Raw genomic sequence first — 14026 nt, 5'->3', positions numbered from 1 at the left:
ACAATACCTTCTATATGTCAGTAGACATTTTACTCCCATTTTTAAAAAGTTGGATAATTACGTCATAGTTTTAGTAAATCCTAATTGACTGTTATGTATTCTACATAAACCTGTCAACAGAAGACTTTACAGAAAAATTATGCAATTATTATTTATGTTCCAGGATATTTGTAAGGCCTATCTACAATTTTGATTAAATGTAATATAAATGCAAAAGCCTATATGTATAGACATAACCCCATATTCACTGATATATCTCTACATATTCCATGTTTACTTTTTATATTATATAGAAACATTAATATTGGTTTAATAAAATATACGACATATACAAAACAAATCCTTCTAGGAAATTTTCTCTTACCTGCTTATTTTATTTAACATTTGCTAGTACTTGCTTTGAGATATATTACCCATTTTACTGTTACTTTGAATCAATATGAATTTAAGATGTGAATTAAGAAGGTATATAAAAAATTAAGCATATCGACAAGGCAGGAAAAGCAATATATGTGTCAGAAACTGGATAACTTCTAAAAATGCCTCGTATTGAAATTATCTTTTAATAAACATAAACTTAAAACTTGACAGTCTTATCAAAAAATAAACACTGTAATTCTCATACAAAGTCTATTCCTTAGTAGAATGTTGTTACTTTCGTGTCAGAATGGTGACCGAGAATGTACATGAAAGTTTTATGTAGAAACAGCATGCAAATGTAAGCAAAATCAATTTGGATTAGAAAATTTGCATTAGAAATATCTATATTAGTGATGTGTTTGCAACATTGTTCAGTAGTCACCATTCATGAGCACAAGCATTTTCTGAAAGCCCAAATAATACAGCCTGTTTCTTTGCCTAAGAAACCATTTTCAAATTTTTCCTAGCTATCACTATGAAATAAAAATAATAAAGAAGTGAAGAAAATAATACTTAAAGATTGATTTATTGAAGCTGCATGGGCCATAGAAAGAATGCTTATATTTATGCAGAACAACATAGAAAGAAGGAGGAGTTGATATCTACATGAAAATGTGCATCAAAAAATAAAATACCTAGGAGTTAACTCAAAAAATGAGAGACCTTAATGATGAAAACTTTAAAAACCTGAAAAAGGAAATTAAATCCTGACAAAGAAAGTGGTAAAAAACAAAACAAAACAAAACCTCCCCTGCTCCTGGATTCAGAGGTTTAATATCCTGAAAATCGCAATACTGACAAAGGCTATCTATAAATTCAAGGTGATAGCTATCAATATCCCAACCTCATTCTTTAAGTAAATAGAAGAAATAATCCAGATATTGGTATGGAACAATAAAAGAATACACATACCCAAAAGAACCCTTTCCAGAAAGAACAGTGCTGAAACAATACCAATACCATACTTCAAACTCCACTTCAAAGATATTGTAATCAAAAGAGCTTGGTACTGGCACAATAACATATCTGAGGACCAAAGAAATAAACCTACCGTCCTATAGCCACCTGATCTTCGATAAGGGATCCAAAAAAAAGAATGGAAGAAAAACAACCTCTTCAATAAATAGTGCTGGCAAATTGGTTAAAACTCAGGGAAACTACTGCTACAACTTTAGATACCACCCTGCACCAGAATCAACTCCAAATAGATCGAAGACCTCAAAGTCAAACAAGACACCTGAAAATATTACAGGAAGGAACAGGAGAAACTTTAGAACTGCACAGCATGGGCCAAAATTTTCTTCTTTTTTAATGGTAATTTTTCTTTTTCTTTTTGTAATAAGTTTTTTATTGTGAAAAATACTGTATAGAGGGGTTTCAGTTACATGAACAAGGTAGTGAGTTCATTTCTTATCAAGCATTGAATGACTCAGAAACACAACAAATCAATGAAAGTTTTGATAAGTGGGATTGCATGAAACTGAATAGCTTCTGCATGGCCGAGGACATAGCAAGCAAGATCTATAGAAAGCTAACCGATTGAGAGAAGATCTTCACGACCCATAAAATGGACAAGGGTTTCCATATCTAAAATATACTTAGAACTCAAAAAACTAAATCCCCCAACAACAAATACTCAAACAACCATCAATTAACACGTGGGCAAAAGAATAAAAGGGAAACTTCTCTGAAGAAGAAATAAGAATGGCCAATAGACACCTAAGAATTGGTCGAGTTATCTAGCCATAAAAGAATTGCAACCCCTGATTTCACTGTATTTGATTCCATTGTCCTGCAAAATGTATACACATTATTTTTTGTAATTGAAATAATATATAGGATGACCCATTGTAACAACTAGATGTATAAGACACTCCATTGAAAATGAACTTTAAAATTTGCAAAGGAGTTGAAGGGAGGAATTGGGGAGGGAATAGAGTAAAGGGATGTAGGGAAAAACAAAGGAAGGGGGAAAAGATCGATATGAAATGAACTTTTTACGTTACTTATGTAATTATAACCCTCTGTACAGTCTCTTTTCAGCTATATACATATATATATATTTAAAAAACAGAAATAAACAAAAACAGAAAAAAAATTGAGATTACACCTTACACAGATAGAATGGCTATAATCAAGAAATGTACTACCAACAGATGCTGGAGAGGCTGTGGGAAAACGGAACACTACTGAATTGTTGGTGGGAGTATAAACTTGTTGGACCACTTTACAAAGTATGGAAGTTCCTCAAAATCTACCCTATTACCCAGCAATCCCACTTTTAGTCATTTACCCAAACGAACACAAATAAGGCTATTGTAAGGCTACCAGCACAAGTATTTTTATTGCAGCGTTATTCACCACAGCTAAGATATGGAACCAACCCATATGCCCCTCAGTAGATGAACTGATCAAGGAACATATATATATATATATATATATATATGTATATATATATATATACATATATATATACATATATATATACATATATATGAAATCCATGTCTCTATCAAAAACAATGACATGGTACCATTTGTTAGGAAATGGAAAGACTTAGGAAAAATTATATTAAGTGAAATAAATGAGACCCAATGATACATAAGTCCCATGGTTTCCTTATCTAAAATAACTAGTATATGTTTAGGATAAACAAAGGAGTTCTAAAGCTATGTATATATCACCATATAAGCTGATGCTAAGTCAAATGAACCCATAAAGTGATAGAAGTTTTTAACTTTCTTACTCTTCTTTTTAATGTACTTCTAATTTTTATGTAATTTTACTTGTCGTTGTTATTTCTTTGTATGTTCTTCCCCCATGGAATAACCCCAGTTGTTACTGTATTTGATTTTAGTGTCCTACATTTTGCATATACATTTTTCTAATTTGGGAAGGGGATTAGAAGTATCAAAATGCGGGATAACCCATTTTAACAATGAGATATTTAATATACTATGTTGAAAACGAAGCTTACAACATTGGGTGGGGAAGGGAAGAGTTGGGGATTTAGGGAGGAAAAGGACGGTAAGGTTAAATCAAGGAGGGTTAACAATGCCGAAGAGGAAATGGATTCAACATTTTGCTCATGTAACTGTAATCCTTCTATACAGTATCTATACGACACAGACACACACTCACAAGAAAAGTGTGGGAAATCAATTCAGAGTGTTTGACTATTGAGTGCTCACACATTTCTCTTCCACAGAATTATAATCCAACAATTCATAGTAAGAGAAAGTGAGATGTTTTCTCCTGAGTTCAGGCCGTCAGTAAGCATTTTGGTTTTCATGTAGGGAAAGAGGACCGCCTTTCCTCTGCTGGTTAAAAAGAAGTGAGGAGTGTTGTCTACATCACAGTAACCGTGGCCCCACCCAGAGAAGACTCTACACCGAAGTATCGATTGCGTAGAAAACTACAAGTGGGATATCTTCCAACTTTTGGAGGAAGGGATACTGAATTTTTTTGGTGAATCCAGTTAACTTAAGGAAACAGGTCACAGTTCCTTGCCCTCATTTCCTTCTTCCACATCTTACATATACATACTATTTGGCTCGTGAATGACACTGGGACATTTCTCTCTTAATGGCTTGTTTTCTTTCTACGAATGGCATCCCAAGATGTATTTACTAAAATTTTTCCACGTGGGCACTATTGTTCAATGGATAAAAGTATCAAAATACTTTTTTCACCACAATTCAGAAAATAGTAATTTCCATTCTGGCGATCTTGAAATTTACTCCTACTCCTGTCACTTTTATGTAGATCCTATGTTTAAATGTCTTCTGGCTCTACTTCATGGCCAACTAAACACTGTTCTAGTGAAATTTACTAATTATTGAGCAACAGCCCAGTCTCAAGCTTTGACTCTCATGATTAACCATGATTCCTTTGCTTTGTGATATATATCATCTCTAACATGATTCTGGATGATTCTTCCTAATGATCATATAATCCTAGTAGGAATCAAGATAGATGTAAAAGAATGGAAAATCCTCCTTCAGATGAGTGTGTATTTTAATAGGTGTTTGATATTTTAAAGGGTTAATGGAATTGGTTAATTTGGACATCCATAATTTAGAAAACATTTTTCAAATTCTCTCAAAAGTTGTCCTTTTACTCGTTGTTCCTTTACTGGTTGTCCATGATGAAGAAAAAAAGCCTTAAAATTATGAATTTATTTAGTACAAACGTTTAATTTCTGTGGCTTGCTATATGTGACCCTAATCTGTAAAATACAGAAATCAATATATTTCAGTTTACATGTATCTATCTACAAAAAGATTTAGAAACTAATATATTCTACTTTTAGCTTTTTCTTTCATTAAAGAAATCACATTTAAGATATCTAATTTTGAAGTACATAATCATGATTTTTCTTGAAAATTTTTGCGCGCTATAGGACTTGCTGACATTTACTTGCCTGTCACAATGGAAGAAGGTTCACATGTTTTCAGAATTTCTTTTCTTGGTCGAGTTCACCTTATTTTCTTCATTTATTGATTCACAGAAATTATATTCACAGGAGCAGACAGTACAGGTGAGATAGCATTAGTCCTGATGGGCTCTGAAATTTTAAACATGTGAGAGTACATCAGAAGCTAATTTCCATAGACATACTCTGGGTCATATTTTAATTTTCATTCTCCTAATAGGAATGCCTAAGGTATTCTATACGTCTAAAAGTCAATAAGAGCAAAGATTTGTATTTTCCACAATATATTGCTTTTTCTCCAATACAGTTTTTCTTTTTCATTTTCAGAAGAATCTGTTGATCATGAGATTTTATTGCAAAGTCCCTATGATCAAAATCATAAAATTCGCTCCTGCTGGTTCTTCTACCATCTGGTAAAATGTAGAAAGGTAATGTTTCAGAGGAAAATGTTGGTACCACATAAAGTCTTAATTTCATCGATAAATTTTGGTATCTTTTCCGGTGAATATTGGAAAAGTATGTCAATTATGTGAGAGAATGTTTGGGAAGAAATATCATGGACAGACTTTTGTATACCTTCTGAAATTTCAGCAGAATTCAGTGGAAATTATGACAGTGGAAGTTCAACTTATTTATTTTAGAGAAGAGCATAGGTGAGATATTTTGTGTTGGACAATTATTTAAACTGTGTTTATCAGATTTCATTAACTATGGAGGTTGTTTTTACTCACCATTACCTAATGGCAAAAATGTAAATTACTGACATTATTAAAGGTTAAATTTTAATATATTAAGACATCCACTCTATTATCATATGATCTGAATTTAGCTTGAATCCTTTAGAGTTCAGACCATGGATATAAACAGATAACTTTGAGAGATTCATTGTGTCACTTTCTGTATCTAGGGTAATGATTAGAAAATTGCTCTTAGTTTGATTTAAAAAAGAGAACAAAAAACCTCACATTATTTGAAGGTTGACAGAACTGTGTGTAGAAATTAATTTTTTCTTAATTTAATATTGCTACAATTAGTTCTAGAGCCATAGAAGAGACAGTTTCTGCTATTATGTTTTGTAACTAAAACACCAGGGATGTCCCAAAATTTTGGATGTTTTTAAATATCCTTTCCTATCCCTTTTCCATGCCTTCATCAAATATATATAAGTAAACATTATTTGCATAAACAGAGGCCAAAATTCTGAATACATGTATGTTTGTTAAATATGATAAAAAAAATTTTCATGGAGCTTCGCACTGGTTCTACATATATGAAAGCATATCAGTGAAGGAATTTGAGATCCGAATATCATCTTTTGAAATGAGCCTGGACACAAGTTTCATAGACTCTTATATGAGCAATGAAATGAGAAAAATTAGTTTCTCTTGCTAACTAACCAACTTACCAAGCCAGCCACCAACCACCCAATCATCCCAACAACCAACCACATAACCAACCATCTGACCAGTCGACCAACCCATTTTTTCTGAGTAAGGTCAGATCTTTGCCAGAGGTCATCACAACAGATTTTTTTCCTTGGATGCTATCCAAAGCCCTAAATCTCTGCAAATGCCATCTATTTGTTAAACTCCCTAATCCCGGCACCTCCCTGCACCTCTGTACCCCAGCGATTCCTGATACTGGTGCAGGGTTTCCCATTCTCACTGGCCTCCTATGGCTGATCTGGCTGCAGCATGTTGTTATGCCTTTCCCCAATGGTAATCCAATGGTTGTCCATGCCCTCCTTGGGGTCAATGGAGATAAAGGAAGAGGAAGAGGAAAAGGAAGACAAAGAGGAGGAGAGCAGCTGCTCCCGGCCCCCTCTCCCCCGACCACACCTACCTGGGCACCCTGGATAATTCAAACAAGGCTCTGAACACATTGTGGAGAGAATAATAAACAAACGCTGACCACTAGTAGCCTACTTTCCCTTTCCTCTCCTTGGCATTTATGTAATTATATTCCAGGACATCATCAGGCCCAGAAAGTGTTTGGAGCTGGAGCAAACCATGGCTGGCCTTGATCTGGCAATACAGAATAGCCTAGAATTGAACATGAGATCTATTGCCTTTAAATTCCCTCACACAAATACAGGGCCAGCATTACAGTATTTACCAGCCACTGCCACCCACCCCCCCATCCCCAAGATCAGAATCCAGTTCTCTGGACATCCCACATGGCTAGTGAGACCCAGGAGGGAAACCAAGTCAGTTCACACATCCCAGCTCCGAGGGATGTGTGCACAGTGTAACATGATCAGAACTCCTCCCTCATCCTTTATTTCCCTTCTTCCTTACTTCCAGGTTACCCTTCTTTTCCCCTTCTTCCTCTCTTCCTTTCTTTCATTTTCCTTCCTCACTCTTTTTTATTACCTCCTTCCTTGCCACTTATTTCCCTCCATTATTACCTTCCTTCTTCCTTTCTCTTACTCGGTCATACATTCCTTTTTCCTTGCTTATTTCTTCCCTTCTTTTTTCCTGTCTTCTGTCCTCCTTTTCCTACTTCTTCTCATCCTTGCTACCAATTTCTTCCCTTCATCCCCTCCTTCCTCCCTCTCTTAGTTCCATTCTTGCTTCTTCCTCCCATCCTTTCCTCCTTCTTCTTCTCTCCTTCCCTTCTTCCTAATTTTCTCTCTGCCCTCCTTTCTTTATCTCTGCCTTCCTTCTTTCCTTCTATGCTCCCTGGCTTCCTTTCTTCTGCTCCCTCTCTGCTTACATTTCTTCCTTTGCCCTTTTCTATTCCCTTAATCCTTACTGCTTTCCCTCCTTCCCTACCCCTTTGACAACTACACCTTCCCAGCTTAGTCCATATTCCCTTTCATCTTCATTTTTTCCCTCCCCCTTCCCTTCCCTCTTCTTTGTCTCCTTCCTTGCTCCTCTTTTCCCTTCCAGCCTCCTTTTCCCCCAACTTCATTGCCCCACTCACTCCCTTCCCTTTGCTACCTTCATCCTTCCTTCCCTACCCTCAATCCTTTCTGCCTTCTCCCCCCCCTTTACTTCCTCCTTCTCTTTCCTTCAGTTCCTTTCTTCTTCTTGCCTGGGTTTTTTTATTTTCTGACCCTGAGGCTCCATTACCCTAGGGAAGAGCGAGACAACCATGCCAGGTCTGCCGTATGCCATGGAAGGGAATCTAATACAATATAATTGACTTGCCACATCGGCTTCCACTAGTCACTCAGCTTCACTAAGGGAGGAACCTGGGTGTTCAATGCAAGAAACAAATCCTTAGGAAAACAGTTCAAACAAACAAGCAATCATGTTGAGGTCTTCCCACCCAGAGAGCAGCAGAACTAAGAAGAGGAGAGAAAGAAGGAGAAGAGGAGGCAGACAAAGAAGCAAAGAAAGTAGGAGATTCTTCCACTTCACAAAGGGCTTGTCTCAGGAAACCATGGTCATTCTTGATATTGAATAATACAGGTAAACAATAACAACGAAACAACAACATAACAAATCCTGAGCTGTTTGATCTTTCCACAGCAGGGCAGGTTGGCCTCTGGACATGGGGAAGGGGAGGTATATGTGGAAAAGGTCTGGGGTCAATATCCATCGCTCAGTCCTAATCTGAAGGAAAATGCAGCTGGCATCGTAGAGAACATCTTATGCAAAGCCAGGCCTGGTTCCAGAAACTTCTCTTGGCCCTCTGTTTGCCCACGTGTGTGCAACTCTATTCTTAAGTGGTTCATACTTTGGCCTTGCCACTATTTCTTTTTTGTGCACACCTGTCTCTGTGACCTGTCCACCTACTTATATCCTGACAGGCTGGAAATCCTGATAATGCCCTCCCCTGCGTTTCTGTTGAAAGCATACAAGTGTAGACATCCTCTCCACATACACATGACACATTCCCTGTCTTCCAACATAGACCCTCCATGTTCACATAAAGGGAAATTTTTATATATAATGGGGAAGCAAATAAACCAAAAGTGAGAAATTTGAAACCAAATGGATTGACTTCTGTTGTAGCAAAAAGTAGATTCATGATTCAAAAACTACATCTAAAACTAAAAGTCTTTTTCTGGCCATGGAACAAACACAGAAAAACAGTTGAATCTCCAGTAGTTGAGCACAGAGAAGCACAGGAATATTGTTGAGTCTCCAGATTCAAAGCCCTAAACCAATACTCAAGGTTTAGGTCACACGTTCATTGACCAGAACTGAGTTCAAGCCCAGGTTCCTAGTTCAAGGCAGAGGCTGTGAGTTCAATTTCCAGGCCCATATTCAGGGTCCAGGCCACAAATTCAAGGCCCAAAAATGAGTTCAAGTTTCCGGCCCAACATTCAAGGCATAGACAGCTAGGTCAAGGAATCGACTTGGAGTTCAAGACCCAGACTGTGAGTTGAAGGCCCAGGAACCAATTTCAAAGCCCCAGCTGTGAGTTTAAGTCCCAGACAATGAGTTTCAGGCAAGAATCCAGTTCAGATCCCAGGTCCCTATTGCAATCCCAGGTCACCAGTTCATGTCAGGACATGAAATCAAGGCCCATGAATTTAAGGCTCACACCTGACTTCAATACCCAGCTTCGTATCCGAGTTCAGGTCCTATGCCCTAGTTCTAGGAACAGGCCGTGAATTCTATTCCCAGGCCACGAACTCAAGTTCAGGCCCTGGGTTCAAAGCCCACATTGTGAATTCAAGTCTCAGGCCCAGAGTTTCTGGCCCAGGATAGGAGTTCAAATTCCAGCTCAAGAGTACAAGTCCAGGTGTTCGAGTTAAAGTCCCGGGGTATTAATTCCGATCTCAACCCCAATTTCAACTCCCAGGTTAGGAGTTTAACTTCAGATCTTGATCCATGGGTGAGTAAGGAAGGGTAAGGTGAAAGGAAAGAAGGAAAGTAGGAAATGAGGTGGATGGATGGTAGGAGATGGAGGTTAAATAAGAGTAGGAAAAAGAAGGAAGTGTAGAAAGGGAGAAAAAACTGTAAGGAAGGCAGGAAGGAAAGAAGGAAGGAAGGAAGGAAGGAAGCAAGGAAGGAAGGGAAAGAGAAAGGGAAGAAGACAGATCAGGAGCGAGGAAGGTAGAGAGGGAGGGACAGAAGGAAAAGCGGGAGAGAGGAAGAGGAGAAGAGAAAAGGGAAGAATGGGAAGAAGTAAGGCAAGAAGGAGGACTAGGAGGCGGGGAAAGAGGGGAGGTACAGCAAAAGGTAGAAGAGAGAGGATGAGGAGTAGGAAAAGAGTGGGAGGGTGAGGAGGAGTAACAGGAGAAGGAGAAGGATCTTTTTTAGGATTACATGTAAGTATTAATCTTGAATCAATCCAAACAATTTTATTCATGATCAAAGTTTGCTTAGACCAATGTTTGATATTATTCAATAGGTAAAATGTTGCTGTATAAACAGGCACATCATCAGAAACAACCTGTTTTCAAAACCACCATGTCTGCTGATCATCTTCTGAAATCACATATCTAAACTATACTCTAACTACACTGTTCCATCTTTGTTTCACATGGTAGATCTTCAGAAAAATGCTGACATACCAGTCCAATTAGAAACAGGGCTGTATTCAGTGTATTATTTATTCATGTGTAATACTGTCTGAAAACAAATTCTATTTTCAGAAAGAAAGACAGGCATAACAAAGGTTTGTGTGAATAATGAAAGTTTCTATGTGGAAAAGAAGTAATAATTAGTGATTGAACTCATGTTAAAATTGTTAAAATTGATATGACCTTAGGTATCTTGTGCTTCCTTCCCTTCTCTACTTTCAAAATAACTAAAAGAATTCTTAGCATTTATCCAACTTGTACTCAAAGAGATTGTTATTTTTCTTTGACTCAAGAAAAAATGAAAAGTATTTTTTTAATTCTCACTGAAAAAGGTTTTTGAAATTGATCTTAAGGAAAATGATATCAGATATTTATTTTTCTTGTCATTCTCTGTAAGAGTATGAAAGATACAGTGTCTTCCATGACTCCTTTTCATTTTCACAGTTTATGCATTTTGTTTAGTCAACTGGTTTTGAATAAATATTCAGATTTCTCAAAAGGGCAGGAAACAAGTATCAAAATACATGAAAATAAATTGAAATGCATAATTTTTAAATTTTCAACCAAATGTTATGACTGTTGTAATTCAGCAGGTAATAATTTTATCTCACTAAGCCTTAACAGTATCTACTGAATGTTTTTCTCGAGATAATTTTTATCTCTTCTTAATGAGAATTGTATAGTAATTATTAAAATTCAGTTTTGTTCTTTTGCTCCAATTTATTTTGATTGTCCCTTCCATCCCATGAACACAAACTCATTTATTTGCTATAATTAGCATATATCTATTATAATATTATCAAACGAGTAAAAAGCTCCAAAGCTCTATACTTTGGTAAACAGCAAGCAAGCGAGCGAGAGAGAGAGAGACAGAGAGAGAGAGAGAGAGAGAAGGAGCGGGAGAGGGAGAGAAAGAGAGAGAGAGAATATATTATTATATAAAATAAAGCTCCAGGAAATGAGCATCAAGATAGTTTCAGTAGAGTATATCCTTATACTTCTGGATTTCAATATAACATATGATTGTTTTTGTTTCTACTTTATGTTCTTTCTCCTATTGCAAATTCCTGTTATCACTGTATTTGATTTTGGTTTCATGTTGTATATCGATTTTTGTAATGGAGGGGCAGGAGATAAAAAATTCCTGACATGAGAACACAGGATGATTTGGGAGTTCCAGAAAGATGGTGGAGGAGAAGCTGGAGGCTAAACAAGCACTCATAGAAAGCAGTTTTGGTGTTCCAGTTATCAGTCCTAGGCCAGAGAATTACACCAATTGTGACATCACAGTACAGAAAGTTTGGCCAGAGATGGAAAATCCAGGCAACGAGACAGATCTGAACACTTGCTGGTAGACGCAGCTATGGTACCGGCTGCTGCAATGGCCACCATATGTACAACACAGAAAGTCCGGGACAAAGGCACCAGACCCAGCGGAGGAGAGGATTCTACTCAACACTAGCAAGAGCTGACAAGGAGCAGATATCTTTCTTCTGCCGATCCCAGACTAGAGACGTTCCAGGAAACAAGAGCACAGGTTGAGTAGAACCCTAACCTCCTCACTCCTTCTCAGGGAGCAGAGGAGGGAAGGCTGCCTCTTCCCACCCAGTACCAGTGATCTCCATCATTGATATTGACAAAGGTCCAGATTATCAGGTAGCTCCAACCCAGGACTTTGAAGAAAACAGAAGCTTAATTTAGAAGGTCACAGGAACCTGACAGGCTCCACAAAGGGGAAAGTCACCTAGCCCAGGCAGAGGTGAATCCACCCCTAGAGGAAGGGCTTTTTTCACTGAGGTAAACAGAACCAGAGGCTTCCCCTTCCTACAAGAGCCTAGACAATCAATTGAAATTCATTAACATAAACCCTGAGAATAGGTCCAGGCTGGGCTCTCTGAATGTTTCAGAAGCTAGCTCCTCAGGGAAAAGCTCCTGTTTGCTGTAAGGCCTAAACACTACCCAGAACCTAGCCTCATCACAGCATCTCCAAACTAAAAGTAAGAGCCATCTCCTTCCTTTGTGATACTCAAAGCAGATCTCCCTCCCACTGAACTAGCCTGGGAGGAGGATCACAAAATCGTGGGTAAAGCAAAACATTTTTTCTGCCTGCTCGAACAAACTGACTTAAGAAACCAATCAAGCCACAGGAAAACCAAACACCACAAGTAGACCAGAGACTCCACCAAGAGACTGGTTACAGACACAAGGGAGATAAAGGATCTTCCCATCCACTCCCTTCCACCCCCTAAAAAAAATCAAAGAACTCTTTTTTTGTACCTTTTTCAATTTTTAATTTTTAATTTAAAAAACTGTCTTCTATTAATGTTTTTTCCCACTTATAATTTTATTTTAGACCCTAGGTCTCCTTGGCTCAGGCCCAAATTTTCTTAATAGAGACCCAGAAACACAACAAATCAAAGAAAGTTTGGACAAATGGGATTGCATGAAGTTGCAGAGTTTCTGCATGGCAAAGGACATAGCTAGCAAGATCAATAGAAAGCCCACGGATTGGGAGAAGACCTTCACTAGCCAAACAATGGACAAGGGTCTCATATCTAAAATATACTTGGAACTCAAAAAATTAAATCTCCCAACAACAAATCCTCAAAGAAACAACTGCCAAATAAATAAGTGGGCTAAAGACTTGAAGAGAAACTTCTCTGAAGAAGAAAGAAGGATGGCCAATAGAAACATGAAGAAATGCTCAACCTCCCTAGCCGTAAAAGAAATGCAAATCAAAACATTGAGATACCACTACACCCCAGTTAGAATGGCAAAAATCAAGAACTCTAATAAAAACAGATGCTGGAGGGGATGTAGAGAGAAGGGAACCTTACTTCATTGTTGGTGGGAGTGTAAACTTGTTCAACCACTTTGGAAAGCAGTATGGTGGTTCCTCAAAAGACTTCACATAGAGCTCTCCTATGACCCAGCATTCCTACTTTTGGACATTTACCCAAATGTTTACAAACAAGACCACACTAAAGCTACCAGCACAGCTATGTTTAATGCAGCCTTATTTACCATAGCTAAGATATGGAACCAACCCAGAAGCCCCTCAGTAGATGAATGGATCAAGAAAATTTGGTATATATACAAATGGAGTTCTATACCTCCATCAGAAAGAATGATATTGCCCCATTTGTTAGGAAATGGAAAGACTTGGAAAAAATTATATTAAGTGAAGTAAGCCAAGCCACAAAAACATAGGTCCCATGGTTTCCCTTATTTGCAATATCTAGTATATGTGTGAGTCAAGCAGAAAAGGTCAGATAATGTGATGATAGGAAAATGAACCCTTAGATACGTATTTAAATGTTTTTTTTTTCATGCATTTGTTTCTAATGCATTTATAAGATTATTTCTTTGTTGCTTTGTATGTCCCTCCCCCACAGTATAACCCTGCTTTCACTGAATTTGATGTTTGTACAATTTGTGGAGGGGAAGGGGAAAAACAAGTCATTTAAATAAGGATACAGGTGGACCCGTTGCAACAATGAGAAGTACAAGTTGTCATGTCGAAAATGAACTTTACAAATTTGGTGGGGGGGATTGGGTGGGAGGTGGGGGGAGGCTGGGAAGGGCTGTTAAGGGTAAACCAAGGAGGAGACTACAATGCTTGATAAGAAATGTACTCATTATCTTGCTCATGTAATTGTAACCCCTCTGTACAGTATGTTCACAATAAA

This window comes from Dipodomys spectabilis, unplaced genomic scaffold (genome assembly GCF_019054845.1).
Source record: "Dipodomys spectabilis isolate Male_0828 unplaced genomic scaffold, ASM1905484v1 ptg000164l, whole genome shotgun sequence".
Classification (NCBI taxonomy): domain Eukaryota; kingdom Metazoa; phylum Chordata; class Mammalia; order Rodentia; family Heteromyidae; genus Dipodomys; species Dipodomys spectabilis.
This window is presented reverse-complemented; position numbering follows the sequence as displayed.